Raw genomic sequence first — 8960 nt, forward strand, 5'->3', positions numbered from 1 at the left:
TGTTCTTTTTATCCCGAGAGCTTTTACAATTATAAAGAAAGAAAAAACCCCTTTGGACTTTTTCATTATTATATATATATATATATATATTATATTATATATTTTTATATTATATATGCGTGTGTATATATATATATATATTTATACTAAAAGCTATAAATTCTAGTGGGTCCAGTGCCCCCGTCTGCCCTACTGCCTATTCATATCAGTATTTCTTATTATTTTTTTCATGATTGTTTCTCATGTTTATTTTCATTTTTTAGTTGTTTGAGCAATAACATATATGTCGTGAAATGAAATTTTGTAATTTCAAAAAAGATTCCAAGTTAAAATTTTATATAAGTTAAAATTTAAAAAGATTTTAAGTTAAAATTTTACACAAGTTCAAATTAAAAAAGGTTTCAAGTATTAAATTGTAAAAAAGGTTTCAAGTATTTAGCAAAAAAAAAAAGGTTTCAAGTATTAAATTGTAAAAAATAAGGATAAAATAGTTTTTTAAAGATATGTGGTTGTGAAATTAACCATGATTAAACTTAGATTAAAAGAAAACGATAAGTTGGGATATATTTGTAATTAAAATTGAAATATGATATATTTGTAAATTACTTTTTAAAATGAGACATATCGGAAAAAGAACTCTTTAATATTTTGGGTTAATTGCACTTTACACCCTACTACTATGTTTTAAAAACAAATTTGTACTAGAACTTTAAGAAATTCAGTTTGCACCCTCATACTTCAACTTTGGGATTCATTATGCACCCCTTTTCAGAATTTTGTTGAATTGGGTAGGGGTAAAATCGGAAATTCAACAATATACTTAATCAAAATAAAATTTAGCTTGTTCAAATATTATTAAAAATTGTATATTATTTTATAGCAACTATAAAATAATAAATTTTTAATTTTCAAATAACACTATTAATTTTACATTCGATTATCATTTTTTTAATATCAATTTCAAAAATTTTATTACTCTACTTAATTAAATTTAGTTATATAATCAAAATTAATTGTTAAAATATTTTTTGTAGAATTACAAAATACTAGAATTAATAATATAAATGAAATCAAAACTCAAATTACTATTATCATTTAAAAAATTAAAAACTTACAATTTTGTATCAAAATTCAATTTTTAACATTATTTTAAAAAGATATGAAATTAATTTACTTAATATTTTTGCTGAATTTCCGGTTTTGCCCCTATCCCATTCAACAAAATTCTGGAAAGGGGTGCATAATGAATCCCAAAGTTGAAATATAGGGGTGCAAACTGAATTTTCCAAAATTCTGGTACAAATTTCTTTTTGAAACATAATAGTAGGGTGCAAAGTGCAATTTACTCTAATATTTTTTCTGGTTGACAAGAGTATTAAGAGTAGAACCAGGGCCCAACGCCCGAAATCGAAGCCCAAGCCCAAGCCAGTGAGGCAGATAAATGCAGGCAGGCTTCGTTTAGCAACGTGGTAAAGCTGTAAAATCAATACGATTCATTTCGCCCTCTCTGTTGCTGCAACTCTACTTGGGTGTAAGCTTCCTTTAAAACTATATATGATTTTGTATCTACACACATCACTCTTTCTTTATTATTCTGTTGTATGAGTTTCTTTATGTTTAGACTTTAGATCTATCCTTTTTTTTATCGATTTTGATTTATTGCATAATTTTCTTCATTTTTTATGTGTTTGTAACATTTTGTGGCTGCTGTTTAAATTGTGTGTATATATGCTGCTATAAACGCATATGTGTAAATCTTTGGTCAATTTTGTTATTTAGAAAATGTTTGGAACATTGGGGATTTTGGGAATAATGCTATCTCGGGGTTTTAGGGTTGGTTTCATTATTTCTGATCACACTAATTGTACTTTATGTATTAGGTGAGAATCTTTTTTCGGTGTGAGTCCTATAGAAGTCATGTTAAAGCCACGTATTCGATGGGATATGGACCTTATTTATTATGGTGGAATTCGGGAGTTATTGTCTTTCACATTGTTTGCAATCAATGGATTTTAGATTTTTGGAATTGACCGAATTAGTTAGGTAGTGAAAGTTCTGCGTTAAATTCACCTATTGTTGTTGGAAGATTAGGGATATGGATTTAGAATGGGGGCATTGTGGAAACCCACCGCCAAGCCCAAGAGATTTCTAGAATAGTTGTTGTTTTGAAATATCTTAAATTATTTTAATTTTCTTTAGGTGGATACGATTTGTCTAGTAGAGTTTAAGTTGTTTTGGTAGTGTCGTTTAGAAGTTTGTCGGTCGGTTTTAGCTAGTTCTTGAAATCATTTGGAATTGGAAGTATGTAAAGTTATATATGACCTTATTCTGTGTTTTTAACTTGAGATGGGTATTTAAGCCTAAAAATCCCATTTTCCATCCACTTATACTTAAGAGTTGGATACACACCAAGTTCATTTCTGACCCGAATTGTACAGTTATAGGTGTTCCACTTGGGTTAGATTAGATCACATCTAGATTAGATTAAACTTGCCACTGTTTTAATCTAAGAGATTTATATGTTACGATTGTGGCTCTGCTCGCGGCTAAATTGGGCGCTACTGAAAGCAGTGAGACCGCTGGAGTAACGATCACTGTTAAAGTGTAAATAAAATAAAATATTAACAAAAAAAACATTGTAATCATGGCCAAGTCAACAGCCTTGGAATTGAACCTCATCCGACCTCATTATTTGTATGAAAGTTGCGTGGAAGATTATTATATATATATATATATATACGTATCTAGTATCAAGAAATATAATTGGAAAGTAGAAATAGTTTATATGATTATCGTAAGACTTCTTTAGCAAATACTCGTAGTGAAGAATCAGAGGGTATTTAAAACGACCACCCTTCATGTTATAGTATCCATTATATAGGTTTGAGTATGTGGAACTGGAGGGTATATAGGATTTCAAGAAAAATTCTCCGGAAAAAGCTACTAAGGAGGTAGACGACAGTAAAAACATAAATATTTCAATGTATTCAAGTAAGTTTTAAGATTCTGTGGACATTATTCTTTAAAGGCGGGGAGAATTTTATATTTGGAAATTATATTACTAATTTTAATGGAGCTAATATTAATTTAAGTTCTGAATAGGTTTCCTATTTTTAGGAATCTATAATTTCTTATCAAATTAGTTATAACTACTAATGATGATAAATAAGTTTTTTTTTATAATAATACTAATAAAATAGTTAAAAGTAAAAATTAAAGTAAACGAGTTTTAGGAGATGCGAAGAAGTTTGAAGGTAGTGTTTACGTATAGCCATGTTAAAGAACACATGGCAATTTAGGAAGGTGTTTCCTGATGATATGGCTTGTTTACACAGTAAATAAGGAAACTATTCTTACGTATATAAGAAAGGATAGCATAGACTTTTTGACACGAAAAGGAAAGTAATCTAATGAAGTACATGAGGAAGTTGGGCCTACTTGTACCTAGGGAAGGTATGTATTTGGAGGTGTTCAATTCAAATTTTTATTATACTCTTATCTGTCAGGGTTGCAAAATAATAAGTTTACGGGTATAAGTTTTTTTTATAGAATACAAATGATGTACTTGTATGTAAGTTATTAGAAACCTAATTCCCAGAAGTGACTGAATCTTAAATTAGAGTTCTTGTCACTCTACAATTTAGTCTTTAAATTAATAATGACATGAAGAATGGGGAAATGTTGATGGATTGAAAGGTGTTTGTCCCTGCAAATTATTGGTGAAAGAAATATTTTTTCCTCTTTTGCCAAGTATTAAGAGATTAAAAACCCATACGAGATGTTTAAAGATAAATCATTACCAAAACAATTTAATGCTCTAATAGTTTCAGAGACAATGTCAAGTATTAAAAAGAGTATTATTTTAGGTATGCAACTTGTAGTAAGTTGGTTGAAGAAGCTACAACTATATGCTTAATTTCAGAATGCACATCTCAACTTCAAAAATTCATATCTTGAGTTTCGTTTATCTGTTTTTCGAATTTGAAGATGTTCTGGAAACTTCGTGAAGATATTTTTATGTGCCTAATTGACACAAGGTTATATTTGCATGGACTTGGAAATCCTGTGATGGACTTAATCTTTACCTTGTTGAGTATATTGGTTTGTAGAGCAAGAATTATCATCAGGCACCACCAATCAATACCAGTGAACCAACCTTTTCGTAATGTATATTTACTTGGGAAATTGATGTGTAAAGGAAATGTTACTATTTTATGTCTGATAATCCGTATATTTGTATAAGGAACTTGTGAATTGTAATGACCCAACTCAAGTCATATGGACTAGGTTTGGGGCGTTGCATAAGAAATATGTTCTCTCAACCTGAGAATAGGATGATGGTATAATTTTCATACAATTAGAAATTTAGAGTGTACATACACTCAAAACAATTATTAATAAAGCATCTATGAATCTGTAACTAGATCATCAAAGCACTTAAAAGAATGGATGAGAAATTCACAGAAAAGAGGTGTGGACAATGACCATGCTCAGTGGACTTGGAAGTCCTATGATGGACTTAATGTTTACCTTGTTGAGTATATATGGTTTGTAGAGCAAGAATCATTCATTATCAGGAACCAGTCCACCAACCAAGACCTCAGAACCAAACTTTTGGTAATGTAGTTATATTTGGGGAAGGGATTGTAAAGGAAATGTTACTATTTGTGTGTAATAATCCGTAAATTTGTAAAAAAAGAACCTGTGAATTGTAATGACACCCAATTCATGTCATATGGACTAGGTTTAGGGCGTTGCATAAGATACATGCTCTCTCTTCCTGAGAATAGGATGATGGAAAATGTTTAATACAGTTAAAGTTTAGAGTGAACATGCACTCAAAGCAATTAATAACGCATCTATGAATCTTTAACTAGATCATCAAAGCACTTAAAAGACTGGATGAAAACATTACGGAAAAGAGGTGTGGACTATGACCATGCTCAAGTACCCTGCACCCGCGTATTTGCTTGGTCAAGTATATAATTACATATTGAATATAAAACAGTTACTAGTTGCCTGAATTAAGATATTACGCAAAGTCGCAAACTGAAAATTTACTCCCTGCCTTTCTTTTAAACTACAATCTACTAGGCTTATTGCTATTATTTTGGGATTAAGAGTTAAGACAAATCGTAGGCAGTGTCAATGGACAAATCATAATGTACTGGAAGTCGCAATTAAAATTATAATCTAAATCTAGTTCGAGTCCGAATTCATAAATAAATTGAAAAATGCCTCTGACAATAACATAAGTATTATTACACAATTCTTTGTCAAAATTTGGTGATGGCTTGTCTGTATATTATATTCTTCCAATAAGTATTCGGATTGTTGCAGTTTTGGCTTAGGTGGAATTCTGAAATATGTGAAATTTTTAGTTGTTCATTGTTTAAGTGTGTAGTTTGTGATCGTATGTGTGTGCTATGATGAAGTGAGTCAACTAATTGTTACCAAGGCATGAAGGTAAAACTGAAATGAGTTGCTTGGCTATGAAAGAAAGCTTTAGTGATTTTCTCAGAGGTCAGAAATCCTGAGTTCTGAGATTTTTATTGTGTAGTATGACTTTTGAACTTCACACCATCTCTTTCTCTGCAGCCAGAACATGTCCGTCGTCAAGATAACTGGTGCCATTGCCGCTTCATTTGTGGTCGCATTTACATGTGACTATTTTATTGCTGACCGGAAACTCTTTGGAGGCAAGTCTATTATATGCTACTGGATTGTCTATTTTCCTCCATAAATGCTGCGGACTTTAGTCACTAGGCCTCTCTAACTGTTTTTTGGAATCAGGTACTACACCAGGTACTGTTTCAAACAAAGAATGGGCAGAAGAGACTGACAAAAAGTTCCAAGCATGGCCTCGGACTGCTGGTCCTCCCGTGGTCATTAACCCAATCAGCCGCCAGAATTTTATTGTCAAAGGCAGTTCTGAAGAATGAAGCTTTGGATTCTAGGACGGAGTTTTAATGGTTTCAAGTGACTGTATTGCATCTCTGCAACAGATTTTTTTAACCTGGTTAAGCATTAGACAATGAAAATATTGGATAATAATCCTTGAAGTATACCTTATTCTTGGATTTGTCCTCGATATTGTAGCTTGTATGCGCAGTTTAGCAACTGTATGCTACAACTTAAATTCAAATAATTTTTTGTGTGATAAAGATTTCTCAATGCTTTGCATAAACTTGGCAGAAATCAACTTTTTACTTTTAATTTGATTCCAGTGCTATGCGCCTATGCTACAACCCAGTTCCCCTCAATAGGGTATATTAACTCTTGGTATTGTATATTTGGATTTGGTATTAAAGGTTTTTATTACAAATAAACCCTCAATCAATCTATGAAGCAGCAACATTGGTAGAAAACTTACATACTGCGGGGCCCTCTTGGTGTTCAGGCTCATCTGATTTGTCTTGTTTAAATTGAATATGTACTAAGATTTTATTTTGTTTACAAGTTTTGGTTCCAAAAAATACTCATTTCAACAGGGCACAAGATTCTAACCCTAGAGATGATATTTGATTAGGAGATAAATTTGCTTGGGCGGCTGCACTTTTAAAGAGTGTTATTATTTTCCTGTTGGTGGAAAATATAGACAATCGATTGGCTATATTTGTTGAACAATATTCATATTTACTATAATTTTATCTAATTAATATGGTCAACTCAATAGATAAATCGTGTATATATATATATATATATATATATATAAATGTTATCAACCTATACCAATTTTGCTAAGTATTACGAGATGTTTCTACCCACAAAAACACAAGGATTTTTATTAATTATGTATTATGTACATCGATTAGTTTGATAGAATTTAAAATCTAAACTTGTTAATTTGTATTTATTATACATTATTTAAATCTTAGACTTTTAATAGTGCAGTATAGACACCATAAACACAATACAAATATACGTTAAATAAATACAATTTTACGCACACAACACACTCCTCTCTCAAGTCTCAACCTTTCTTTTCAACAATATATACGCATACTTCTTTTCGCAATCTGGTTCCAATGGTCATATAGATCGGTTCCTATAGCATAGGATTTAGATTTTTTAGAATTTTCGGGAAGTTTTGGTCTTCGCCAGATTTCGAATTTTAGCCGGGTCTTTGATTTGAGTTTTAGCCGGATCTCTGTTTTGATATCTGTTCAGCATGATGTAGATCGGCTCGCTTTATACATAAGTGTTTTGAAATTTGTCAGCATGATCGTACTTTGGCGGGGAAATTTTACCCGCGTCAGTGTTCTAATCCCTTATTGAGTAAAATATTGATGCGCAAGTATACACAGTTATTTAGTAAATAAGTAGTAGTAAATACTTACCATTTTTCAAAGACCGTATATTTATGTAAATCGCAAAAAATATGAACTGATTTTGGGGTATTCTAACTAAATTAATTAATTAAAACTAAATAGCTAACTAATATTATACGGGAAAAGAGGGTTAGATGTTCAAATACGAAAAACCGAGTCAAGATAATTACTTTCCCCTATTCAGTGTGCTAAAAATCGGTTTAGGCGGCCCTCTAGGCGCTAGGCGGTGGTAAAACGCCCCGACTCGGAGCTAGGCAGTGATTTAGACGTTTTTAAAAAAAATCGGGATTGAGCGGGTTAGGCGGTAAAAATCGGTCTTAGACGGTTTAGGCGGGAAATAATTAATTTTTTTTATATTTTTATAATTTTAATTCATGAATTTCATAATTTCACACAATATCATGTCAATTTTTAATATAAAGTATTGTTAAGACGTAACAAGTAATCTAATATATTTATTTTCTCACTTAAAATATAAAAATGACATATTGTAATTAGTTTAAAAGTGTGAATTAAAATATAGTTAATATTGTAAACTCAATAATTAGTACATAACAATTGTCAAATGTGTAGATATTGTTTAATACCATTCTATTTTTTTTTCAAACAAATATTTGACATATTGATCATTATGTAATTAAAAAAATTAAAAATAATATTTATATTCTTCCAATTAATGTTCTGATTAATCGGTCTGATTAAACTCAGACTTGCCGATTAATCTCTCGAAGATACCCTCACCGCCCTGACACACCTAGCGATTTCTGGAACACTGCCCCCATTACATTCATGGCGACAATAAAATAGTGTAATACTATAACAAGATCACAATTTAGTGACCTGAAATTTAATGATCATAGATTTCTCTCGAAATCACTATAGTACATATTCTATAATTAAACTAACATATTGTATTGTCAATTTAACTTCCAAATATAATTAAACACTAATTCCATACCGTTATACAAGTTAACAATATATGTCTATACCGTTATAAAATTAATATAAACACATATAATTATGTACCATTTAAGTATTGTGTCAATTGACTATTACTCTCTCACTATTATAATTAACTCATTAACCTACTAAGTTTGATCAGACAATAACAAGTATTAGCATGAAAAACACTTGAATGAATATTCTTCGAAATTACATATAGTATTTCCTATCAAAATATTAACAATCCTTTACCATGATTTCATAAAAATCCTAACTCATACAAGTTTAGTTCATAACCAACATATCAAAATAATCCCAATATAACGAACACAAATTCATAAAAAGAGATAAATAAGAAAACAAAGCTAATTGAATGCCTTGAATGGATAAATTTTTCTTTGTTATGGCTTATTCTCGTTCTCCTTTATGCGACTACTTGTCTCTTGCCTCTCGCCCTAAGTATTAGGTCTCATATCTCTCTCTCTTTAAAAATATATCTATTATCTAGTAAAAGTCTTGTTTAATGAATTAATGCAATACAAAAAGATTTTTCAATTACAATTAAATTCTGAGAAAGTGAAAATATTTAGTTGACTTTTTGACTCTGAATTCGAGCTGATTGGGCTGGACCTTGATTCATGACCACTTCTGGAATAAATATATTCTCATAAGTATTTTTTGTGTTAT

The 8960-nt window shown here is 30.6% G+C and overlaps 1 long non-coding RNA gene across 1 annotated transcript; it reads left to right on the plus strand.

Annotated features, from left to right (window-relative positions):
- The first annotated feature begins 1374 nt into the window (after positions 1-1374).
- Positions 1375-6221, plus strand: LOC141707792 (uncharacterized). The gene is made up of 3 exons (XR_012569158.1): positions 1375-1531; positions 5599-5699; positions 5794-6221. It is a non-coding gene; the product is annotated as an uncharacterized LOC141707792 (long non-coding RNA).
- Positions 6222-8960: the final 2739 nt, after the last annotated feature.

This window comes from Apium graveolens, chromosome 2 (genome assembly GCF_009905375.1).
Source record: "Apium graveolens cultivar Ventura chromosome 2, ASM990537v1, whole genome shotgun sequence".
In the NCBI taxonomy this organism is placed as follows: Eukaryota; Viridiplantae; Streptophyta; class Magnoliopsida; order Apiales; family Apiaceae; genus Apium; species Apium graveolens.